The sequence below is a fragment of the Myotis davidii genome, unplaced genomic scaffold, assembly GCF_000327345.1.
Source record: "Myotis davidii unplaced genomic scaffold, ASM32734v1 scaffold223, whole genome shotgun sequence".
Lineage (NCBI taxonomy): Eukaryota > Metazoa > Chordata > Mammalia > Chiroptera > Vespertilionidae > Myotis > Myotis davidii.
In genome coordinates this window covers 5,447,173-5,456,641 of record NW_006294609.1, presented here as the reverse complement: position 1 = coordinate 5,456,641, position 9,469 = coordinate 5,447,173, and the positions used below count along the sequence as shown (strand labels likewise).

Below are 9,469 nucleotides of genomic sequence, written 5' to 3'. Positions count from 1 at the left end.
GGCTGGGCCCCGTGCAGCCCAGCCTGCTGGCGCCGCCGCCGCCGCCAAAGCCCCGAGCCCGGAGTTGTTGCAGCCGCCGCCGCCACTTCAGCCGCTGCCACCACAGCAGCTGCGCCAGCTCTCTCATCCGCCGCCTACCCGCAACCCCGCCGGCCCCGCCCCATTCCTCCTTAGCCGCGGCCCATTCGCTAGATAGGCTGCCATGCTGAGTTCTCATTGGCCAATCCTCAAGTCCTTCCCCAGTTCTCTCCCGCTGCCGATGCAGGACCCGCTGCCCGCCTCCTAGAGAAGGGGCGGTGTTGTTAAGCTCCGCCCCTTTCCCCCTCTCATCCTCTCTGCCTAACTCGTTCAGCCCAACTCAGAGGCAGTCCGTGTCTTTCAATTGGTGGAGGGTCAGAGAGACGGTGCCTCTGATTGGTCAGGCCTCGAGGTGGGCGGAACTGAGCGGAATTGCATGGTGGAAAGGAAAGTCAATCAGGCTCCGAGTCCCGCCTTCTGAGCTTGGCGGGTAACCTAGCAACGCAGGGACCTCCGGAGGTAACGTTAAGTAGAAAAACCCGGAGGCCTCGGAGCAGGTGAGTGACCAGGTGGGGAAGGGCTGGGAATAGGAGGGAAATGCGGAAAGGCGGCTAGCCTGCTATCCTTTGGCTCCCTGCGGGATCAGTGACCCTCATCGCGATCCCATCCCCGCCCCAGGCCCCTGCTCTCCAGCCCTCGCCTACAAGGACCACTAGACATCTTCCGTGACCCTGCCTGTACTCTGTCCCTCCGCTTATCATCTCCATGGTCCTGTTTTCTCATCTCTTAAACGTGGGGCCAAGTGGAGTCACATCGTAGTTAACTAAGTTTATAAGTTCCCTACTCAAGGGCCATATATTCCAAGGTAAGTGTGCAATGCAAGGCATCTCAATGGAATGAGTGTTTATATTAGGTCATTTTGATTATGCCCATTTTTGCCTTTTGTGCTAACTTGAAAACATAATTCCCTGCCCTGACCCGGTTGCTCAGTCAGTTAGAGCATCCTCCCCATACACCAAGGTTGCAGGTTCAATCCCCAATCAGGGCCCATACAAGAAGCAAGCCATGAATGCATACATAAGTGGAACAACAAATGGATGTTTCTCTCTTTCTCCCCTCCTTTCTCTAGCTAAACTCAATAAATAAAAATTTTTAAAAACTTCATTACCATCCCTCTCCTTAAAATGTGCAATGACTTCTCCACAGTCCCTCATTTACATACTTAAGACACAGGGTTTGCTGTGAGGATTAAATGAGGTAAGACAATGAGGAACTTGGCATGGAGCTGAGGAACATCATAAGGACTCATCGAAAAGTAGCATTTTTCCCCTTAAGACAATTCGTCCTTGATTCTTCCTGATTAAAAGAATTCCAACAGAGTTATCTCTTTCCATTCCGTAAACATTCATACATTCAGCCAGAGTGCCTGGTACTGGCGGCTGGGATGGAGCAATCAGTACAGGAAACTTCATTCCTCCCCTCATGCAACTTGTCTAAAGTGAGAGGGAGAGATTAATCAGATACTAATATACAGGTCAACGTGAAATGACACCTGCAGGGATTCAGTTCCACAGTGATGGGGGGACGAGGTCAACAAATCCTCTTCTCCAAAAGCAATGCGGGCCGCTGTGACGGCTGCCTTTTCTAACCAATCGAATCAGAGAGGCTTTCTTGTTCCCTAGTCCCCTGTGAGGTGCTGGAGAGGAAGTGAGAACCATAACTAGGATGACCAGGCCAGGCCAGGGAAAGGGCCAGGGACTGAAAGTGGTGCGAGAGTCAAGAGTGAGAAGCAGTCGAGCCCGGTTTGGCTCAGTGGATAGAGCGTCGGCCTGCGAACTGAAGGGTCCCGTGTTCGATTCCGGTCAAGGGCATGTACCTGGGTTGCGGGCACATCTCCAGTGGGAGATGTGCAGGAGGCGGCTGATCGATGTTCCTCTCTCATCGATGTTTCTGACTCTCTATCTCTCTCCCTTCCTCTCTGTAAAAAATCAATAAAATATATTTTAAAAAAAGGGAGGGTGGGAAGCAGTGCGTTCCAGTATAAAAACGTTGCTAGAGAAAGGCAAGAGTCTAGCCCCGTGGTCAGCAAACTGCGGCTCAGGAGCCACATGTGGCTCTTTGGCCCCTTGAGTGTGGCTCTTCCACAAAATACCATGTACAGTACAATTGAAACTTCGTGGCCCATGCGCACGAGTCGGTTTTCGGCCTGGGCGAGTCTATTTTGAAGAAGTACTGTTGGTATCTGGCTCTGTTGACTAATGCGCTGGTCTAGCCCACCGTTTCCTTTCCCAGACGTCACCCGCCACTCAGAAAGCCCCCAACAGCCTTTTGATGGAAAGCAGCTGTAACAGAGGCTGTGGGGCCACAGCATCAGTCCCCCCACGTCCGAGCTGGATGGGCTGCCCAGGGCATCCCAGACAGACTCTGCCCACCGGAACGCGTCCCAGGCATCTGTGGTCTGACATAAATGCCAGAGCTCTAACTTGGCGTTCCCACTTGCAGTGGGAAACGGGATTAAAGGGGCCAGTCTTCCCTGCCTGCTCCTGGGTGCCCCCACACTTTCCTTTTTCCCCAGGAGAGACGAGCTGAGCGCAATGGGGCCGATGTAGCACCTGACTCATGCCTGAACATATTATAACCCTTCCCTTTGAAGAGGGCTTTTAACTCTCCACAGGGTTTCCCCTGTGCCACACCCTCCCTCCTCCACCAGCTCCCTTGGGTGTGGCTGGGACAGGTGCATCCCCAGGAGCCAGAGAGATAAGGGACTCGGACTCGCCCAGACTTATTCCCAGAGCCTCTGACGGGCGAGTGTTGCACCCAGGTCTCCTAATACCAGTTTGTGACTCTGATCTTGATTCTGTAACTGGTGGCGGCTTTATTTTATTAATTTATTTTGTTTGGGGTTTTGGTTTGTTTGTTTGTTTTTGTTTTTGTTAATCCTCACCCAAGAATATTTTTCCATTGACTTTTTAGAGAGAGTGGAAGGGAGAGGGAGAGACAGAGAGAGAAACATCGATGTGAGAGAGAGACACATTGATTGGTTGGCTCCCCCACAAGCCCCAACCAGGGCCGGGGTTCGAGCCTGCAACCTGGACCAGAATGGAACCTGGGAACCTTCCGTCTGCAGGCCGACAGTCTATCCACTGAGCCACACCGGCCAGGGCCCTGGTGGGGCTCAGGACGACACAGGGTCAGCTTATCAGACAGAGCTGGACAGACTTCCTTTGAACCTGGATGGAGCACTAGACCTGTGATGGGGGCCAGGAGTTTAAAGCAGAGCAAGGCCTTTGCGGTCTGGACCAGTGGTTCTCGACCAGGAGCACCCCCACGCCACACTCCGCCCCTGCGGGGACATTGGGCAACATCTGCAGACACCGCCTCCAATCGGCCAGACACGGGTCGTGGGAGATGTGCTGCTGGCATGGAGTCGGTGGAGGTCAGGGATGCTGCTCTCAAGTAATAGCAGCAGGTTGTATCCTAACAGCCAACCCAATGCCTTGACCACGAGGGCTTTCCAACACAGGTTTTTCTTTTTAACCACAAACCAAAGAAACACATTCTCCTTCTTGACCCAGCAGATATGTTTAATTACAAATGAGTACTTACTCCATATAGTGCACTCTAATATTTTCTATTGTCTTTCATTTATTTATTTATTTTAAATACACACACACACACACACACACACACACTAGTGGCCCAGTGCGTGAAGTTCATGCACGCCCAGTGCACGAAATTTGTGTACATTAAAAGGGGATTAATTAGAGGAAATATTTTAATATTGCTATTTGCCCTTTCTCTATAATAGAAGTGTCAGAGATGAAAGAAAATTAGTAAAATGTATATAAAAATCTCTCTCCTGTCAGAGTCTGGGGAGCACCATGGGACCCAGAGTCAAGTCTCCACCCACCTGCATGTGCCTCAAAATCACACGAGACCAAGACCCAGCCGACCCCACCCCCATCAAGCCCCACCAGGCGTGGCCTCAGGTCTCCTGGCCCCAGCGCTAGAGCAGCGGGGGGAGGGGGCGCACGTGACCTCAGGTCCCCCAGCCCTGGCACATGAGAGCATGATGACCATTTGCATATTAGCTCTTTATTATATAAGATATATATAATTTCTTTATTGATTTCAGAGAGGAAGAGAGAGATAGAAGTATCAATGATGAGAGAGAATCATTGATTGGTTGCCTCCTGCACCCTCCCCACTGGAGAGCGAGCCTGCAACCTGGGCATGTGGCCTTGACCAGAATCAAACCTGGGACCCTTAGTCCGCAGGTTGACGCTCTATCCACTGAGCCAAAACGGCTCGGGCGTCTTTCATTTATTTTTAACTGGTGAATTGATTTCACTCACTAAAGGGGCACAACCTTTGGTTTAAAAAGACACTTCTTCAACATAATCTGTCAGCTAGGAAAAGCCTGTGTTTTGCATTTTGTAAGGTTATAATTTAAATATTTTTTTAAGTGGGAGAAGTTTATTTTAGAAGGATTCTAAACTCCTTACCAGGAAATTCTTCCTTCTGTCTGCAACACCCAAAATGTTCCTATCCACAGTTGGATGTAACTGGAAATAAACACTCCTAAAACTACACTTTCATCAAAAGAGGGATTAAAAATCACGATGAATTAATTTGTGAGGAGGAGGAAACTGGAGAATGGTGACTAGTTCAGTGGATCTCTGTTCTCCTCTGGCCAGGCTGTTTTTATTGATAAGAGAGAGAGAGAGAGAGAGAGAGAGAGAGAGAGAGAGAGAGAGAAACATTGATGTGAGAGAGAAACATCTATCAGTTGCCTCCTGTACATGCCCCAACCAGGTATTGAACCCACAAAACCTAGGTATGTGCCCTGACCAGAAATTGAGCCGGGGACCTTTCAGTGCATGAGACAATGCTCAACCAGCACTAGCCAGTGCAAGCCTTGCTTTTTGACAATATATATTTTCAAAAACTATGAATATTCATATTTGTGGTTGTTAAGTAGAATGACTGCTATAGGAACTAAATCTTATCTTTTTCTAAAAAAATATTTTTTTTATTGATGTCAGAGAGGAAGGGAGAGGGAGAGATAGAAACATCAATGATGAGAGAGAATCATTGATCGGCTGCCTCCTGCACGCCCCCTACTGGGGACTGAGCCTGCAACCCAGGCATGTGCCCTTGACCAGAATCAAACCTGGGACCCTTCAGTCCACAGGCCAACACTCTATCCACTGAGTCAAACCAGCCAAGGCCTAAATCTTATCTTAAACGCCTCTGTTCCCTAAGTCTCTGCTTGACAGGATGCACTGAAACTGAACCAGCAAAGAATCATTCGACTGTGTCCACACAGAAGTCAATCTTAAAATTGGGAGACCGGACAGAATAGAGGTTATGGGGCGCAGGCTCCTGAGACAGCCTGCCTGGGCTGAAATGCCAGCTCTATCACTTACTAGCAGTAAACTAAGGGAAGCTTCTAACCCCTCTCTGCCTCCCGTTTCTCCTCTGTAAATGGAGGCAATGAAAGCTCCAACCTCATCAGGTTGTTCTGAAGAATAAAGGAGTAAATTCATGTAAAGAATTTAGAATAGCCCTGGCTGGTTTGCTTAGTGGTTAGAGCGTTGGACCAGGGACTGAAGGGCCACTGGTTCAATTCCTGGTCAAGGGCATATGCCTTGGTTGCAGGTTAGATCCTGAGCCCCATCAGGGCGAGTGCAGGGGCAATCAGTCTATATGTCTCTCTCTCTCTCTCTCTCCCCCCCCCATCCTTCTCCACTTTTACTCTCTCTAAAAATCAATGGAAAAAATATCCTCAGGTGAGGAATAAAAAAAAGAAGAAGAAGAATTTAGAAGTGTTTGACCCATGGTATGTTTTCTGGTATTCCTTAAAATGAGACTCCCCCATCTGCCCCCCACACACATATACTCCAGTTTTCTTCTCTTTTTTTAAATTATATTTGTATTGATTCCAGAGAAGAAGGGAGGAGAGAGATAGAAATATCAATGATGAGAGAGAATCATTGATCGGCTGCCTCCCGCACGCCCCACACTGGGGATCGAGCCCACAACCCAGGCATGTGCCCTGACCGGGAATCGAACCATGACCTCCTGGTTCATAGGTCGACGCTCAACCACTGAGCTCCCAGTTTTTCTTAACACCCTCTGACTTCTCCACGCACCAGTGTTGGGTTTGTGGGGTAGTTGTGAGGTTAAATTTTCTTCCCCTTTTCCTCCTGAGGGGGAAAAAATGTAATTTACCTCAAAACCTTTTTTTTCTTTCAAAATGTTCTGCGAGTGAGAGTAATAAGATATCTAACCAGACCCCGTGAATGAAGCCGAGGTATAATTTGCATGATAAAGATGTATTTCCATTTATAAAGTTCATCAGCAGAATTAATGACAAATAAAGGGAAGATCCAATTAAAGTTCCCCACCCATTAGCAATCTTGCTTCAACTCTCAGGGCAGGAATTTTCAAAGGAGAGGCTGAAGTTGGAAATGATTTCAGCATTAAGGTTGGTGGCATTAAAAAAAGGACACGGTATGGTCATATTAGAATTCCAGGAAAAGAGAATCTCCAGTGATTTCTGTCATCACAGTCAGACACGCTTCCCCCGATCCTAGTTCCACGGGCTTTTTCTTGTTCACCCAAATGAGCTGCCAAGAACTGATGGGCGTCATCATAATCAAAGAAAACAAGTTTGCCCTTTAAAGCAAAAGAGGTAATTTGGCTGAAAGCAAATTGGAAACATTTCATGTAACGTTGCATTTCCAGCCGCCATCCCAGAAGAATTCGGGCGTTTTGATTTATGCCTGCGAGGATTGGGGGGAGGAGGAGGAGGAGGAAAAGGGGGAGGGGTGCTGAAGTGCGTTCATTAACAGCTTGGGTCCCATTCGTCCTGTGGCCATGGGGCACAGATCCTTCCTCCTCCGGGAGGATGGTCCGTGGCCCCTTAGAACGTTATCCTCAGGAAAAAGCCTTAAAGGAACTCAGGAGATGGAAGGAAAAGCAGGAACTGGGTGGGGATGAAAGGGATGCCTTTCTCCTCCACTCAGTCCTCAGCTCCCCGAGGCTTCTGGGGTCCCGTTGGCCCGGCCCAGAACAGGGCAGCCCCAGCCCCTGAACCGGCTCCCTTTACCCTTGTGTTCGTCACTTCCGTCATTTCTTTGATTCCCACACTCCTTCTCCCTGTTTACTCTTCCTCCTCCTCTGCACTTATATCTCTGGGGCCCGCTCCATCTTGTGTTGTCTGTGCCTAGGCTGTGTGGTCAGCTAGGGTTCTTTGGTCGCAAGCAACAGAAACCGGCCCCGCCTACACGAACGGTGAACGGAGACAGAAAAGCTGAAGAAGCAGGGTCCTCAGAACCCACCACTGGCAGGCACCAGCCGCCACCGTCTCCCGCCCACGTGGAGAAAGCAGGGCTCTCGGATCGCAGCCCCACCAGGCTGCACACAGCGGGAGAGCGGATCTGGGTCCTGAAAGGGAAACCGGGCTGTGGCCGGACGAAGAGGAAACGGATCACAGGAAGGCCAGCACATCCTGTCCACTGTCTGCTCTGGTTACGGCAGCTGGAACTCGGGGAGTTTAAACACTGAGCGCTGTCCTCCCTTCCAAAGGGCCTCTCCCAGTTTCCCTGGTGACTCCGGGGCCCCGAAGTTCTCTCCCCGTCACCCAAACCCGAAGCTGCCTTTCACTCCTCAAGTCCTGTTGGTTCCGTCTTCTGGTTTTCATGGGCTTGAACTGTGTCTGCAGCCGCCCCTCGCTGTGAAGGAGGCTGAGAAGGAGCGCAGTCAGTGTGTCCAGCCCTCACAATATAGGCAAGCACGTTGGGGCGGGGGTGGCGCCGGCCACAGAGGGCTGGGCATGGTGATAACCTACAAGGAGAGTTCGACCAAGGCTGGAAGCCCAGGAAAGGCTTCGCTGAAGAAGTGACGCTTGAACTGAGAATAAGGAATTAACTCGGCGAGAGAGAGAGAGGGGGGTGCATTGCAGGAAAAAGAAACAGCATGTGCAAAGGCCCTGAGGTGGAAGGTTTATAGCATCTCAGTTTATCAGCCGGCCACCAGTCCTTTCCCTATAAATCTTCCACACAACAGATCTCTTTCAAAAAATCTGATTTTTATCCTGTCGCACGTTGCCTGCAATCAAAATGGATCCCAATGTCCTACCAGATCAAGTCCCCAGTCTGGTGTTGAAGCTGGTCATAATCTCCTCCTATTCTGGGACTACAGCTTTCTTCTCTTCCTCCTCTACTTGTTGAACCTTCGTGCATGCGTGCGTTATATCCCAAACCAGGTTATAGACTCCGGCAGGACAGGAACCACACCTGGCATCTCCGTCATGTCCCCGGGGGCTCAGTAAAAGCCAGACCAGACCTCTACAGGGATGATCTTTATTGCAGGGGCAGCAGCAGATGGAAGCCGACCAGCCGAGCACTGTTTCATCATCCAAGAGAGAGATGACAAGGCCCCTGGTGGCAGAGAGGCTGCTGAAAGGGAGGACGTGGGGAGGGAGCTGTCGAGGAGAGATCGCTGATAGAAGTGGGGGGCAAATGGGATGTGTGGGGAAGGGAGAGTGTGGGGCGACGCTCAGGTTTCTGACTTGAGCCACCAGGATGGCCGATCATCAGGATGAGGGATAAAGAAGGGCAGGGCGAGGGACGGGCACGTGGGGCAGGGGGTGGGGGGGTAAGGTGGGGATGGGGAGGGAGTCTGTCTTAGATGCTTTCTGCCGGGAGCCCAGGTTTATCAGAGACTTGTGGATCTCCAACGGGGCTGAGGCTCTAACGGGGAATCATCGCAGTCCTGGACCTGGGATTTCGGTTTCCCTGGGCGAATAATATCAGTTATTATTTATGATGTCAGGCCCTGTGCCAGAAACATCCCGCAGAAGCTGAAGATCCCTGTCTTATGGCCGATGAGGCCGGGGCTTAGGGGAATTAGATAAAAGCCCAAGGCCCCCCAGCAAGGATCTGAACCCAAGCGGGGCTGCGGCAGAGAGAGCTCTCCTAGTCATCATGCCACGGAGCGAAGTGGGTTATTGATTTCTGATCGCCCCCGTAGATCTTTCCGAAGCGGTCTTCTACATAGGCGTTTTATTCTGTAATAGCTGTAGCTTTCCAGAGAGCTTGCAAAGATAATACAGAATTCCCGTATGCCCTCTATTGGCTCCCCCTACTGTTAACATCTTACATAAGCGTGTTATCTTTATCCAAACTACTAGGAAGACATTGACACTGACGCAGTGCTACTGACCAAACTATCCACTTGGTTTGGATTTCACCAGTTTTCTTACTAACGTCCTTGTTTCCCTTTCAGAATTCAATCCGGGAGACAGCGTTGCATGGAGCAAAGCCGTTTTTTAAACAATGTGTTTCAAAGTCATTGTCCGTCCCACCCTGATTTAAAAACCCAGCGCAAGGTGGGCTGTGCTGGCCCGAGTCCTGCTTGCTCTGTCCCTGTTCTGTTCTGTGTC

At 50.3% G+C, this 9,469-nt stretch overlaps 1 protein-coding gene across 2 annotated transcripts in view; it reads left to right on the top strand.

Annotated features, from left to right (window-relative positions):
• Window positions 1-6: 6 nt before the first annotated feature.
• The window catches only part of IQCD (IQ motif containing D), a 16,163-nt gene continuing 6,700 nt past the window's right edge, over window positions 7-9,469 (top strand). Inside the window, exon 1 of one of the 2 annotated variants that reach the window (XM_015567367.1) lies at window positions 7-575. The gene's annotated coding sequence lies outside the window, so the exon portion shown is untranslated. Of the gene's footprint in view, window positions 576-9,069; window positions 9,416-9,469 lie in introns of those variants that run through there. The other variant, XM_006768940.2, reaches the window with a different exon arrangement.